We start from the raw sequence: 16,176 nt of genomic DNA, 5'->3' as shown, positions 1-16,176 counted from the left end.
CATCTCTCCTTTTTTAGGTTTGTACTGCTTGTTACGAACTGAGGCTGCATGCTGCAGGGAGGAGGGTTATGTCCAGGGGGACCGCCCTCTGGGCGGGGCTTTTCAACTCTGTTAAAGTAACATGTATTTAAATATCTAACATGTTCTGCCTAGTCCCCTCCTATGAACAGGAACATAACCCACTTGCCCAGACTTGTGAAGGCTGTGTCCGTCCATGGACGACAGAGAAAAGGATTTTACGGTGAGTACAAAAAATCCTATTTTTTTTACCACAGCCATAAACACTACATTTGGAGAGGAGTCAACAAGACCTATGATAAAAGGTACACCATTCCTACTGTGAAACACGGAGGTGGATCGCTGATGTTTTGGGGGATGTGTGAGCTACAAAGGCACAGAAAATTTGGTCAAAATTGATGACAAGATGAATGTTATCAAAAAATACTGGAGGAACATTTGCATTTCACCAGCCAGGAAGCTGCTCATGGGACGTACTTGGACATTCCAACATGACAGTGATCCAAAACACAAGGCCAAGTCGACCTGTCATTGGCTACAGCAGAATAAATTGAATGTTCTGGAGTGGCCATCTCAGTCTCCTGACCTCAATATCATTGAGGCACTTTGGGGAAATCTCAAGACGGCCCAAGAATTTACAGGAACTGGAGGCTTTAGATAAAGAGCCTCATCCACAAATACCACAAAAGACTTCAAGCTCTCATTGATGTTAAAGGGGGGCATTACATGTTAAGAACTGGGGTATGTAAACTTTTGATCAGGGTCATTTGGGTAGTTTCTGTTGTGATTATAATTTTAAAAGAGTAAACACATTTGATTGATAATACATGGCTTTAGCCAAACACTAACCACGAGTGAAAACAGTTTTTGTGTTATCATTCATCTTCTCTAAAAATGGCCAAAAAATCATAAATTCTGCCAGGGTATGTAAACTTCTGAGCACAACTGTATATAATAGTTTTCTTTATCGTACATCACGGGACACAGAGCAGCCATAGTAATTACGATGTGGGTTATACGCCACCTATAGGTGAATACACCACCTATGTGGTACACTAAAAAGACAGGAAGTCCCCCTCTATATAACCTCTCCCATACAGGGAGTACCTCAGTTTTTTTTACCAGTGTCTAAGGTTTTGGTCACGGTTAATGAAGTGCTAGATTAAGCTTTGTAGAGAGATCCTTGACAGGATAAAGGGGCTATGCCGTCGGATCCATTCAAAGTGCCAAAAAAGGCTAAAATGGATGGTACCCGAGCCTCGAGGAAGAACAACAAGGTTTCCTGCCTGTAATGCTCCTCTTTGAAAGCTGGACCCTGGGATCCAGCACCTTGGTCACATATACTAAACCAAAGGTTGCTCTGGCAGGGTCCTGTACACACGTCCAAGGGAGAGAACCCCATATACAAGGGGATCCCAGTCCTTGAAGGTCCATCATGATATGGCCCGCCGCGATGGGTGAAGATTGGGTGTGTCAGTGATTTCTAGCAGTATCCTGTGGTGGGAATGGTAAGTTAAGAAAATCCTAAGGAGCTTATATGGTTCACTTATGGACTTCTTTTTGAGTAAACAATGTCTTGCCTGTTTTTCACCACTAGAGGGTGTAACGTGTAAACATTCCTGAGTGTTTTGCATTACCATGCACTGTGAAAGCTCACTGCCTTTATAAGGTTTCACTCTGGAAACAGTCTGGTGGCTGGCGGAAGGGACATGGAGCATATGTGTGGGCATGTAAGCTGTATGGGTGTTGGATACAGACATTCTTAAAGCATGTCTACTCAGCAGTAGGCTGAGCAATTATAGCGGCATAGTACTCATTGCTGGACTAGAGCTCAGCAGTAGATGCATTGTGTTGGTGCCTCTGCTTTTTTTTGTGCTTAGGACTAGGTCTTCCCGAAGGAGAGGTGGGAACACAGCAGGGGGGGGCGCAAGGGCGCCGCGGTCAGGGTTTGAGGATCCTAGTCACGCTTCCCCACAGTACCTTCCTCCCCTTAGAAGCCTGAAGCATCTGGCCAGTTTGAGCCATCTAGACTCTCAGGTGTTGCAGCTGCTTGTAACATTTCAGCCTCTTCATACATCACTAAGGATGATTTGGCTTCAGCATTGGCTGGTTTGGAAGGGAAGATAGCTGATATGCTCGTTTTTTCCTCCCAGGCTGGGAGAAAACACGACGGGTCCCCTTCTCCTGCCCCTGACCTTGCAGTATTGGAACAGGATGGGCAGGAGATGTTGAATTATCTTACCTGGGGGATCTGGAAGAAGGGCATGCGGATGTCTCCTCCTCTAAGGATTCAGTCTCAGAAGAACCTTTCTCAGCCTCGAAATCCCAAAGGTTGCTGGTTTAATCCCTTGAATTGGTCCATTCTGGATATAAGTTGCTCCCAGCAGAAGCCCCCTTTTTTTCCCCCTTTTTCCTCCCTGGGTTCTCCAAGGCCTCCACAGAGTTCACATGCTTTCCCTGTACACACGTTGCTGAAGAGGCTAATATATGCTCACTGGGATCACCCACATTTTCTTCCTCCTAAAAGACCCTATGGAAGAAAAGTTAAATAAAAAGTGGAGTTTGCCAGCAGTAGATGCTGCTATCTCCTCTGTGAATAGGAGTTTAACTTGTCCAATGGACAATGTCCAAGATTTTATTCATCAGGCATCAAGCTTGGTTTCCTGTTAGTACATATGCTAAAGCATTGCTCAGCTGAGTCGCCATGTAAAAAGCTATTGGCTGGTTTTCCCTTTCATGGGGAACGGTTGTTCGTGGAAGATTTGGATAAATGCATCCAAAAAAATTCAAGTGGTAAGAGTACCATTCTACCGGTTAAGAAGAGAAGGAGTAGCCATCCTTCATTCAAACACACTTCCTTTCCGGTGCCAGGGGCGACAGTTTCCGCCGTCGGGGTCAAAGGGTAGGCCTCAGGGCCAAGCACAAGGCCAGAAGAAGCCCTGGGGGCAGAAGCCTACAAAGCAGAATACCAAGGCCTCCTTATGAAGGGGCGCCCCTGCTCGATCGAGTGGGGGGAAGACTCCTTTGGTCTTCAGGGGCTTGGAAGATCGAAGACAGATGGGTCATCTCTGTGGTAACCCTACGCTACAAACTAGAGTTTCACAAATTTCCACGGTTCGTTTTTTAAGTTTGAAAGTCCCCAAAGACCCATTGAAAAGAAGGTCTTAATTTCTGGTGCTAGACCAATTGATGTCTCAGGGTGTAATCATAGAGTTCCCCTCGGAAGAGCAGGGCATAGGGTTTTTTTCAAATCTCTTTATGGTGCCAAAACCGAATGGAGATGTCGAACCCATTCTAGATCTCAAAGATCTGAATCGGTTCCTAAACAGATTTGTTTCGCATGGAATGAATGAATGAATGAAAAACTTATAAAGCGCGGCGCATGCGAACTTAATCGCTTCTGGGCGCTAGTTGTTCATGTCTCATGAATCCGTTCAGTCGTATCCACCTTGCGTGGAGGAGAATTTCTAGCGTCAATAGACATCAAGGATGCATAGCTGCATGTCCAAATTTTGCCCACTCACCAGAAGTTTCGCAGTAGAACACCACCACTTTCAGTTCGTGGCCTTGCCCTTCGGGTTGGCCACCACGCACCAAGTGTTTAGAAAAGGGTCTGGCCCCGCCTTTGGTGAGACCAAGAGCCCAGGGTATAGCAGTAATGGCATACCTGGGTAACCTGTTGCTGGTAGATCAGTCGGTGGCTCGGTCAAAACAGAGTATATCCAGTACGGTCATATATCTGTAACACCTGGGTTGGATTTTCAATCTAGAGAAATCATCCTTGCTTCCTGCAAGGAGGCTGGAGTATTTAGGTCTGGTAATAGAAACAGCCCAAAGGAGGATGTTTTTGCCTTCGACAAAAGTCAACGCTATAAGAGAGCTGGTCCAGGTGGTCGGGGCAAGCAAGGGTCCTTTCATTCGCCTTTGCATGAGGTTGTTAGGAAAGATGGTGGCTTCATTTGTAGCAGCTCCCTATGCCCAGTTTCATTCAGGACTGTTGCAGAACAGTATTCTGTCTGCTTGGAACAAAAAAAAACAAGCCTTGTATTACCCAATGTATTTGGCCCTGAGGGTGCACCAAAGTCTCAGTTCGTGGTTGATAACCAAAAATTTGCAGGGAAAAATCCTTCATGCCGGTTACCTGGAAGGTTGCAACAGATGCCAGCCTCTTGGGCTGGGGTGCAGTCCTGAAAGAGACCACTGTCCAGGGGAAGTGGTCAGAGTCCGAGAAGACCTTGCCCATCAACATCCCAGAGATTCGGGCGGCACGTCTGGCTCTAATGGCCTTGGACGTTCAGGTTGCGAGGTTGTCCTGTCAGGATATAATCCGACAATGCCACCAAGTGGGCACCATGCAGCCCAGAAGGAGGTGAATCATATTCTGGCCTGGTCAGAGGAGCATGTACATTGCCTTACTGCAGTCTTCGTTCCGGGGGTGGAGAACTATTCCCAGGAGAATGGTCTCTACATCCCGAAATTTTTCTGGCCATATGCCAAAGATGGGGTACCCCAGACATAGATATATTGGCCTCCTTTCAGCAAGAAGTTGGACAGCTTTGTGTCAAGAACAAGGAATCCACTCGCATACGGACCAATGCATTGGTAAACCCTTGAGATCAGTTTTCACTGATTTATGCATTCCCCCCAGTTCAGCTGCTACCTCTGCATCTTTGCAGGATCAAAGAGGAAGGGAAGCTGGCCATTCTAGTAGCCCCGGCATGGACCAGAAGATCCTGGTATGCAGGGATTGTAAGGCTGACAGTAGGGGATCCATGGACTCTTCCATATCGTTCGGACCTGCTTTGGCAAGGGCCGGTATTTCATCCTGCCTTACAATCGCTCAATTTAAGTTAAATCAAAATTCAATGGTTTGGCTATTGAAGCCCACATTCTAAAGAATCTGGGGCTTTCAGGTTCAGTGATAACTACCCTGAGTAATGCAAGGAAGCTATTAATGCAAGGAAGCCAGCCTCTAGGGCCATTTATTATATTGTCTGGAGGGCCTATGTTTCCTGGTGTGAAGCCAAAAGATGGCATCCTCGAAGTATGCCATAAGTAGAATTCTTGCCTTCCTACAGTTGGGGTAGAAATTAAGCTATCCTTGAGTACGATCAAGGGTCAGATCTTGGCCTTGTCAGTGTTTTTTCAAATGCTGATTGCTTTGTATTTCTTTGGTCCGGGCCTTTATACAAGGGGTAACAGTATAGTTCTATCAGTTAGGACATCCTTGTGCCCATGGGATTTGAATATAGTTTTGTCAGTTTTACAAAGTCAGCCCTTTGAACCAATGTGCAATATTCCCTTGGTTCTTTTGACAAGGAAATTGGTATTCTTAATTGCGGTAACCTCCGTAAGAAGGGTACTAGAATTGGCAGCCTTTTCTTGTAAAAAGCCATACTTTTTTTTCATAAGGACAAGGTGGTTTGCATCCTCACCCAACCTTTCTGCTTAAGGTAATGTCAGGTTTTCATCTGAATCAAGATGTTGCCCTGCCTTCCTTTTTTCTGGAACCTCGTTCTGCAGAAGAAAACTTGTTACACTCTTGATTTAGCAAGAGCAGTTAAATCTGAAAGCAACAGCTCAGATATGGAAAACTGATGTTTTGTTTGTGCTGCCAGATAGCCCCAGGAAGAGTCAGGCAGTGTCTATATCAACTATTTCAAAATGGATTTGTCAGGTTAATTTTCAGGCTTATAGCTTGAAAAGAGAGATTCCACCTTTTCGAGTTAAAGTGCACTCTACCAGGAAAGTCAGTGCTTCTTGGGCAGTGCATCACCAGGCTTCTATGACTCAGATTTGCAAGACCGCAACTTGGTCCTCAGTGCATACATTCACTAAATTCTATCATGTGGATGTAAGATGGCAAGAGCATGCCGCCTTTGGGCGTAATGTGTTGGAGGCAGCAGTATAGGTCCTCGCATCTGCTTTTTGATTTGTGTCTTTTTCCCCTCAGAAGGCATTGCTTTGGGACATCCCACATAGTAATTACCATGGCTGATCTATGTCACGTGATGTACGATAAAGAAAATAGGACTTTTATAACAGCTTACCTGTAAAAACCTTTTCTTAAAATACATCACAGGACACAGAGGTCTCTCCGCTCTTATTGGGATATATGTATATTGCCTTGCTACAAAAACTGAGGTACTCCCTGTATGGGAGGGGTTATATAGAGGGGGACTTACAGTCTTTTTAGTGTACCAGTGTCCATTCACCCATAGGTGGTGTATAATCCACATAGTAATTACTATGGCTGCTCTGTGTCCTGTGATGTAGTCCAAGAAAAGGATTTTACAGGTAAGCTGTTTTAAAAATAAAACAAATTTTGTTTGTTTATAATTTATACTTTTTAATTTTTATTCCATAGCTGCTTTTATTTTATTTGTCCTGGTTGGTAATTTTAGAGACACTATCCTGCCAGAATTTTTTTTCATACAGGAAAGTCACCTGCACATGCAGCTTTTTCAGGTCAGGAAAAATCCTGTATCGTTTCTCAGGTGTACCCAAGCCCCTGACATCCAGGGTTGTAAACTTAGTCCTGACCTTGGGGATGTACAGTATATGTTTACTGGGAGCGTGGGGAAAAAGAAAAGGGGGGGGCACTAAGACCCCTCTATCGAGCTGAGGTGGTAGAAATCCAACATGTCAAATCTTAAATTTAAGATGCACATGCTCATGAAATGGCGACAAGCTTCAGTACCCTATATTTTCTCACCTATTTAGCATTACGGGGGAGATATGGTGTTACGCTCACTCTGGCGTGCACGGATATGTAACGTGTATCAGTCAAGGTTTTCATGCGTAGCGCCCACAACGCATGCATTTACGTTCATACATGCATATATATAGAGATGGGAGGCCTCAGAAAATATTTTTGGATGGGACTTTTGTATGCTTGGGTGTAACTTAAATTTTTTACCATTAAAATTTTTTTCTCTTGTGTTCATGGACAGACACAGCAAAATCAATGAACATTAGGGTATTTCCCTTCGGTCAGGAGAGGACTAGGCAGAAAACAATGTAAAAGTGTTAATACAACTTTAACCTGTACAGTACCGCCCAGGGGGCGGCCTCTCTTGGTACAACCTCACTTCCTGCACACAGCAGCCTCCGTTTTTTTTCTGCTTAGCATAGGAGTGGACCTGGCTCCATATGGGCCCTTGGTCTTATAGGAATTTTATGCTTTTCTTAAGCTTTTTGAAAGTTTTTTTTCTGCATACGGTCCTGAGATCTGCTATCAACTGCCGACTGGGCGACAGGTTGGGAGTCACCCCAGTTTCAGCCAGTTTCGGCCAGCGAGCGTGTGCAGTCCTCTAGCTACGCGCTGGGTCGGCCACGACATACCCCATTTGCTCCAGTGGTGGCCGTTGAGCTTTGCGCTCCGGGGCACACATATGACCGGGCTAACTACTGTCTCAGTTAGTGTGGCGGGCCGACAGCTACCTCCGTACTGCTCGGGTGGTGGATCTGTGGTGGGATGCTTCCAGCAACAGCTTTTCGCAGGATCGGTAAGTACGTCCCCCTGTCTCGGTGGGATGGGATGGCTAGACATTCCCTGGGAGGTCAATCGGGGGTCCCTGTAACCCTTCCCTTTTCATTTTGCACTGTGCTCTGCCCTGCCTGCATCGCCTGTGTCCCTGTGTATTGCTTTCTGTTACACAGCGCCATTTTCCTTTTAGGCTTGTGCTTATATATGGCAACCATTTTCTCGTGGGTGCGCACCTTTTTACTCTATGGGAGGACTGCTCGTGGCCATTTTCTTGTGGTCCACGCACCTTTTGTATTTACTACAAGGTGGCCATTTTCCAGGAGTCCGCGCGCCTTTTTGGTACTGTTTACTATACAGCGGCCATTTTCCTGGACTCCACGCGCTTTTCTCTGCGGGGCGGCCATGTTTTTGGTGTCTCGCTCTCTAGTGACAGGCTCAGAGTTTCTGGGCAGTGCAATACAGCCGGTTTTTCTTCTGGCTATATCTCGGACACGTGCCACGGCTCCGGGGGATATCCTTTGTCAGGACAGGGTGGTCAGCGCTGGGCAGCTTTTCTTTCTTCCCCATCGGGATGGTGAGTCCTCTGGGTCCCCCGCTTTACACTCTGGCTCTAATAAGCAGTGAGGAGGGTGGGTTGGTGCTGGTGCTACGTCCCCCAGGCTCAGACGAGTGGTCGTTATGGCGTCTGAAGTGGTTGCCTCTTCCCCTGACATGCCTGTAATTGCAACCGGTGCGCCTGCATCTGCAGTATCTGCGAAAGCTATGTCGGCAGTACTGGAGGCCTTTGTGGCTGTGGTGTGTGGGAGAAAGGGGGGTAAAAAGCAGCCCCTCCCCCTGCCATCTTCTGGGGAATTATATGATTCAGATTCGGGCCCTGCTACGGCTACCGGCCCAGGTTCTGTGGTGTCAGAGGTCGTGGACCTTCAACCTACGGACAGTAAGAAAGACATTGTGTCCGGTTCAGCACATAATAGGGCACTGGTTGGAGCACTTTTAAATGCAGTGCGAGATACCCTTAAATTATAGGACAAGTCAGGATCCTCTGCAGAGGTGTCGTCCCTTTTGGGTTCCGCAAGCCTGCCTGCACTGAAAAGGTGTTTTTTGTGTGCCTTATTTAGCTTTTGTACAAGGAATGGGAACCTACTCAATTCCAAAATGTATTGCCGTACGTTATCCCTTTGAGGAAGATTTTCTGAAAAAATGGACCTCTTCCCCGGTTGTGGACCCTCCGGTGTCTAGACTAATCAAAGTTACCACGCTTCCAGTGGAAGGTGCACCTGCTTTCAAAGACGAGGCAGATCGGAGAGCTAAGACAGTAGCCCGCTCTCTATTCACGGTAGTTGGGTCAGCAGTGCGTTCGGCTGTCGCTGGTGCCTTAGTGGCCCAGACGCTTACAGAGTGGGCTAAGATGCTGCACCATGAGTTGAAGGAACACCAGGCTTCTTTGACCTGTGTGGACCTGGTGGACCAATTGGTACAGGGCCTCAAGTTTGTGTGTGTGAGTCAGCGTTGGATACCATTCCGTTGCTGTCCAGAGCCTCGGTCTCTGCGGTGGTTCTGCTTCGCCTGATTTGGCTAAAATGCTGGTCTGCGGACCAGGCTTCCAAGAAGGCCTTACTTAGTTTGCCTTTCAAGGGGGAACAGCTCTTCGAAAGCCTCCCTGGACGACGACATAAAGGATGCCATGGGCGGTAAGAGTACTCTGCTTACACAATCCAGAAAGGGAAAAGAGCCACGCCATAGGCATGGGCCATCCTTCTCCACTCATAAGCGGCTTTTTCGTCCGCCAGGAGCTGCAGGTAAGAGCTCCCAGACCGACAAGGCTCCCACTGAGGGACAGAAGTGTCCTTGGTTTCGCAAGCCTGCGCACAAACCTTCGACCGCATAAAGGTTTGCCCCCGCCCGACACAAGGGTGGGGGGTCGCCTTTGCACATCTGCGGCTCGGTGGTCTTTGCTACTTTCCGACCGGTGGATTTGCAAAGTAGTTTCCTCAGGGTACAAGATAGAGTTCCTCTCCTACCCTCTAAACAGGTTTTTCCCTTCAAACCTTCAGCTCCCCCCGACTCGTCGGGTAGCCTTGTTTGGGGCCGTGCAGGATCTGCTGGCACAGGGAGTGATTGTGCCCGTGCCCCCGCTGGAAAGATTTCAAGGATTTTATTCTAACCTGTTCGTGGTCCCAAAGAAAGAAGGGGTCCACCCAATCCTGGAACTCAAGGCTCTGAACTGCTTTGCAAAGGTCCAGAAGTTCAGGATGGAATCTGTGCGCTCGGTTGTAGCGGTACTCCATCAGGGAGATTTCCTGGCTTCCTTGGATATTAAGGATGTGTATCTGCATGTGCCCATATTTGCCGGACATCAAAGGTTCCTCCGCTTTGCGGTTGGGGACGACCACTATCAATTTGTGGCGCTTCCCTTGGGCCTGGCCTCAGCGCCAAGGGTGTTTACCAAGGTCTGGAATACCTGGTGAGAGGCGAGAGTTTTTCTTCCCTCGGACAAACTAAAAACTTTGCAGGAAGCGGTGAGACTGCTGTCCTCCCGCAGGAGGTCGTCACTGCGTTTTTACATGCGAGTGCTGGGCCTCATGGTGGGCTCCTTCGAGGCAGTAACATATGCTTAATTTCACACTCATGCCTTGCAGAAGGACATTCTGATAAAATGGGACAAGTCTCCGAGTGGACCAGGAGGTCAAGGCCTCACTGGTCAGCTGGCTGAGGTCTCTGACCCTCCAGGCCGGAAAGTCCTTTCTCCCCCTTCAGTGGACAGTGATCACGACGGACGCCAGTCTGTCCGGTTGGGGAGGTGTCTGGGGTGTCCGGTCGGCTCAGGGCCGATTGACACCGGAAGAGTCCCGCCTTCTGATCAACGTGCTGGAGCTTCGAGCAATCGGGCATTGCCTCTCTTGGTGGTCTCAGAGCCTGCGGGGGTGCCCGGTCAGGATCCAGTCATACAATGCCACGTCAGTGGCATATGTCAACCATCAAGGGGGACAAGGAGCTTGGCAGCAGCCTCAGAGGTCGCTCACATTCTGAGGTGGGCAGAACGAAGCGTGCCGGCTCTCTCGGCCGTATACATTCCAGGTGTGGAGAACTGGCAGGCGGACTATCTGAGCCGCCAGATGCTGGACCAAGGAGAATTGTTGTTGCACCCGGAGTTGTTTCAACTCATTTGTAACAGGTGGGGCATGCCAGACATGGACCTACTGGCTTCACGACTCAATCGAAAGGTGTCAAGGTTTGTGGTGCGGTCAAGTGACCCCTGGGCTGACATGACAGACGCGTTGGTGGCCCTGTGGGGGCAGTATTGGTTGATTTACGCCGCTGAAACTACTGCCTCGTCTGCTGCACAGGGTGCAGACCGAGGGAATTCCCATGATGCTTATTGCTTTTTGATTGGCCTCGCTGTCCCTGGTACGCCAACATGGTGCGTCTGGTGGCGGATGTTCCGTGGCGACTACCGCTGCGAGAGGACCTTCTGTCATGAAGGTCCCATACTTCATCCTGCTTTACAGTCGCTGGCTTTAACTACGTGGCTATTGAAAGCCAGGTGTTGAGGGACCGCGGCCTGTCGGATATGCGGTTATTGCTACCATAGCACAGAAATCTTCCTCTAGGAAGATTTATCATCGTACTTGGAAGGCCTACATCTCTGTGTGAGGAGCTAAGGTGGCGACCTCGGGTGTATTCAGTCTCCAGAATTCTGCTGTTCTTACAGCGTGGTGTGGACCAAAGACTTGCTTTGAAAATAGAGCAAACCCCCTCAAGGGTGGGACTTTGAAAGTGACACAAACAAGAAGTGATTAAGTATAAAATTATAAATTATTTATTTGGTATACAAAAAGATGTTGTCACATGAAAATCATAGATTAAAAGCACATGAGTGGTGTACAAATCCAGATAATACACAATAAATTTGACAACAAAAAAGACCACTCTCAGTCAAACCCAACAGCTGTTTCGGTACTCGGCCCTTCTTCAGGTGGTTTACAGACGTCTTAGGGTCATAAAGCATGTCTAGTGAAGAAACACACATTTAATTAATATTCACAGTTTCTATTGCAACATTTGTTTTATTGTAAGAAAAATATAATCGCATATATAATTAATAGCGAAAAGCGCTTACATTATTATAGGATTTAATAGACATCTCATGTGTCAAGACACGATGTGCATAGATCAGGCTGATGTAAAGAAACACATTCTCTTACTCAAGGGTGGAACAAAATGGTAACCTCAAAGCAAAGGTCCCCACCTATTACAAAAATATGCGGAATATAAAAATCAATATCTTGTCATGGACGATGGATGATATATCTATGGGAGAAAACAAACATGACCACCTATTAAATATAATGTGTAATAAATATCCCCCAACTAGAGAGACTAAAGTATCCCAATTTACCCCCGTTTTGTACACTAATAAACACAGGTCCTAGATGTACCTGGATATTGAAAGGAATCTGAATATCCCGCCACAGACGCTGTCACATCTAACCGGCTATAACAGCCAGGCTTCTAAATAGCCAGTTAATGCCGAAGGTGCATGCACGCAAAATTGACGTGCGTCATGACGTCATCGCGACACGACGTGTGCATGACGCACGTCAATTTTGCGCGCATGCGCCTTCGGCATCAACTGGCTATTTAGAAGCCCCGCTGTTATAGCCGGTTAGATGTGACGGCGTCTGTGGCAGGATATTTGGATTCCTTTCAATATCCAGGTACATCTAGGACCTGTTAGTGTACAAAATGGGGATAAATTGTGACACTTTAGTCGGGGGTTATTTATAACGCATTATATTTAATAGGTGGGGACCTTTGCTTGGAGGTTACCATTTGTTCCACCCTTGAGCCATGAGAGTGAGAGAATGTGTTTCTTTACATCAGCCTGATCTATGCACATCGTCTTGACACATGAGCTGTCTATCAAATCCTATAATAATGTAAGCGCTTTTCGCTATTAATTATATATATATATGCGATTTATATTTTTCTTACAATAAAACAAATGTTGCAATAGAAACTGTGAATATTAATTGAATGTGTGTTTCTTTACTAGACATGCTTTATGACCCCAAGACGTCTGTAAACCCCCTGAAGAAGGGCCGTGTACCGAAACAGCTGTTGGGTCTTTTTTGTTGTAAAAATAAATTGTGTATTTGGATTTGTACACCACTCATGTTTTTTTTAATCTATGATTTTCATGTGACAACATCTTTTTGAATACCAAATAAATTATATTTTTATACTTGATCACTTCTTGTTTGTGTCACTTTTAAAGTCCCACCCTTGAGGGGGTTTGCAGTATTTTCATATTCAATTGGGATGTGGTAACTTACAAACAGTTACATTTTCGTGAACATTGGGTTCTTTTGTTCTAAAGACTTGCTTTGAGTACCATTAAGGGGCAGATTTCTGCCCTGGTCGTCTAGTTTTTTTCAGTGGCCTTTGACCGGGCATTCCCTGCTACTCACGTTTACAGGGGGTTTGACATGTGGTCCCCCCGATGCGACCGCATTTGCCTCCGTGGGACTTGAATTTGGTCCTCTCAGTACTTCAGAAACCACCGTATGAAAATATCAGGGAGATTCCTTTGTTGACTCTCTCTCAAAAGGTGGCCATTACGTCAGTTAGACGAGTTTCTGAGCTGGTGGCCTTGTCTTACAAGTCTCCTTATTTGATCTTCCACAAGGATAAAGTGATGCTTCGCCCGCTGCCTTCGTTTCTTCCAAAGGTCGTTTCGGCTTTTCATCTCAATGAGGACATTGTACTTCCGTCCTTGTGCCCAAAGAGGCTTTCCTTGGACGTGGTCCGAGCTCTGCGGGTGTACCTGTCTGCTACGGCTTCGTTTCAGAAGTCGGATTCACTGTTTCTCGGTGACTGGTCCTAAGAAGGGTATGGCGGTCTCATTGAACACCATTTCTAGATGGATTAGACAGGTCATAATTCAGGCCTATGCCATACGTGGAGGGGCGCCTCCATTTCCTGCCACGGCGCATTCTACCTGGGCAATGGGTGCCTCCTGGGCTTTCCGACATCAAACGTCTGTCTCCCAGGTGTGCAAGGCAGTGACTTGGTCGTCCATTCACACTTTCACCAAATTCTACAAGGCTGATGTGAGTGCACCTTCGGATGCTAGCTTCGGCCGCAAGGTTTTGCAGGCAGCCGTTTAGGTTGCATCTCCTCTGTTGGGGAACTCTGTTTGTTTGTGGTGAAGTCTGTTTTGGTTGCTGTTCCCACCCCTCGTTTTTTTACATTGCTTGGGGATGTCCTTAATGTTCAGTGATACTGCTGTGTCTGTCCATGAACACAAGAGAAAATAGGATTTTTGTACTCACCGTAAAATCCATTTCTCTGTAGTTAATAGACGGACACAGCCCCCACCCCTCCTTTTTTCTATGTTTGTACTGCTTTTTAAGGAACTGAGGCTGCTGTGTGCAGGAAGTGGGTTTGTACCTAGAGGGACCGCCCCTTGGGCGGTACTGTACAGTTGAAAGTTGTATTAACACTTTTACAATGTTTTCTGCCTAGTCCTCTCCTGATAGAAGGGAAATACCCTAATGTTCAGTGATTCTGCTGTGTTCGTCCATGAACTACAGAGAAAGGGATTTTACGGTGAGTACAAACATCCTATTTTTTTTTTACTTAACTTTATTTTTCATCACATAGGGGACACAAATTCCCCCATGTGATGATTTTTTTTATGTGATATACAGAATTTGGCTGCAACCACCAGGATTATGTAAAATCCCTTGTTATAAGATCTAGTGGTGCAACGGATCATAGTTGATCCGTGATCCGAACGGGTCACCCCATTCGGATCGGCCCACACTGTGACCCGCGGCTCCGGAGCTAAGCCCAAGCCGTGGCCTTTCCTAATGTTATGGCCGTGGCTCCAGAGCTAGGCCGAGGCTGCGGCCTTTCCTAATGTTATGGTCGCGGCTCCGGAGCTAGGTCGAAGCCGCGGCCATAACATTAGGAAAGGCCGCGGCTTCTGCCTAGCTCCGGAGCCGCGGCCATAACATTAGGAAAGGCCATGGCTTCGGCCTAGCTCCGGAGCCGTGTCCATCTTGGTATACCCGGCGGTGGCCCCCCTCTCTGTTTACACCCACAGAAGAGGAGGAGCCAGCACTCGTGGGAGTCACACTACCTGGGGGGGGTCTGTCTGCCTGTTACTACCTGGGGGGGTCTGTCTGCCTGTTACTACCTGGGGGTTGTCTGCCTGCCTGTTACTACCTGGGGGGTGTCTGCCTGCCTGTTACTATCTGGGGGGTGTCTGCCTCCCTGTTACTACCTGGGGGGTGTCTGCCTGCCTGTTTCTACCTGGAGGGTGTCTGCCTGCCTGTTACTACCTGGAGGGTGTCTGCCTGCCTGTTACTACCTGGGGGGTGTCTGCCTGCCTGTTACTACCCGGGGGGTGTCTGCACCGAGGGGGTTCTTTTACTGAGGGGGGACTATGGTGGGAGGGGGGGTTGACACAATTTTTTTCTGCACCGGGTGACACCAACCCTAGTGACGCCACTGCAGTAGGGGAGATGTGAATATTACAGTGGGAGATGTGGGTATTACAGTGGGGGGAGATGTGGATATTACAGTGGGGGGGGGATGCGGATATTAGTGGGGGAGAGGAGATGTGGATATTACAATGAGGGAGAATTTTTTTTTTTTTGCCGATCCGAAAAATGATCCAATCCTTGACTCCTGATCCGAGGAACGATCCAAACCGTGAGTTTTTTGATCCGTTGCACCCCTAGTAAGGTCCGTGTGACATACGGTACTGGCAGTGAAAGGGTTAAACAGAAGATGAGGTATGTCAGTAGGAGGCATGTAGTCCCCCATCCGGATGCAGGAAGGAATCCAGTCATTTCAAACACATCGGTAAAACAAACCAAAAAAGTCCCCGGATCCGTGACAGTCTTACGCCATGCTTTTTTTTTCTGCCTTCAATTCTTTGGTGGATGGCAACTCTCTCCCAGCTGACTCTCTTGGGGCCCATATTACAATCCTCCCTAAAGCAGGAACAATTCTTACAACTCCTACAATGCAACAGCCCATTGTCTTGCTGAATGTGGGCCTAAAGCCATTTTCCAAAATCTTAGCCAACAGACTGCTTCGCTTCATGACTGTGCATATTCACACTGATCAGATCAGGTTTATTCCTCAACGTAAAGCCTGTGACAACACCACGCAGGTCACTGACCTTAATCATTTGGTTGAGTTGAGGGCGTCTGCTCCTGGTCTTGTCCAATGATGCGGCGAAGGCCTTTGACAGGGTTGGTTGAAAATTTCTATGATTGACCTTTATCACACGTTGGTTTGGGCCCTCCGATGTTGCAATGGGTGATCGATTTATATTCTACCCCGCAGTCAGTTTGTATCAATGGAACCTAATCTGACTATATCACACTGTCGACCGAGCCTAAACAGGGCTGCTCGCTGTCACCTCTGCTTTTTATGTTGACACTGGAGTTCAGGGCCAGATCTATAGTGCCTTGAAAAAGTATTCATACCCCTTGATATTTTGTCATGTTACAACCAAAAATGTTAATGTATTTTATGTGATAGACCAACATAATGTGGCACATAATTGTGAAGTGGAAGGAAAATGATAAATGGTTTTCAAGATTTTTTACAAATAAATATCTGAAAAGTGTATCGTGCATTTGTATTCA

At 47.1% G+C, this 16,176-nt stretch overlaps 1 protein-coding gene across 2 annotated transcripts in view; it reads left to right on the top strand.

The window, feature by feature from the left end:
- Positions 1-16,176, top strand: part of STRIP1 (striatin interacting protein 1) — a 788,574-nt gene that overhangs the window by 743,999 nt on the left and 28,399 nt on the right. The gene's annotated exons all lie outside the window — the stretch shown is intronic.

This window comes from Rana temporaria, chromosome 2 (assembly GCF_905171775.1).
Source record: "Rana temporaria chromosome 2, aRanTem1.1, whole genome shotgun sequence".
Taxonomy (NCBI): domain Eukaryota; kingdom Metazoa; phylum Chordata; class Amphibia; order Anura; family Ranidae; genus Rana; species Rana temporaria.
This window is presented reverse-complemented; position numbering and strand designations above follow the sequence as displayed.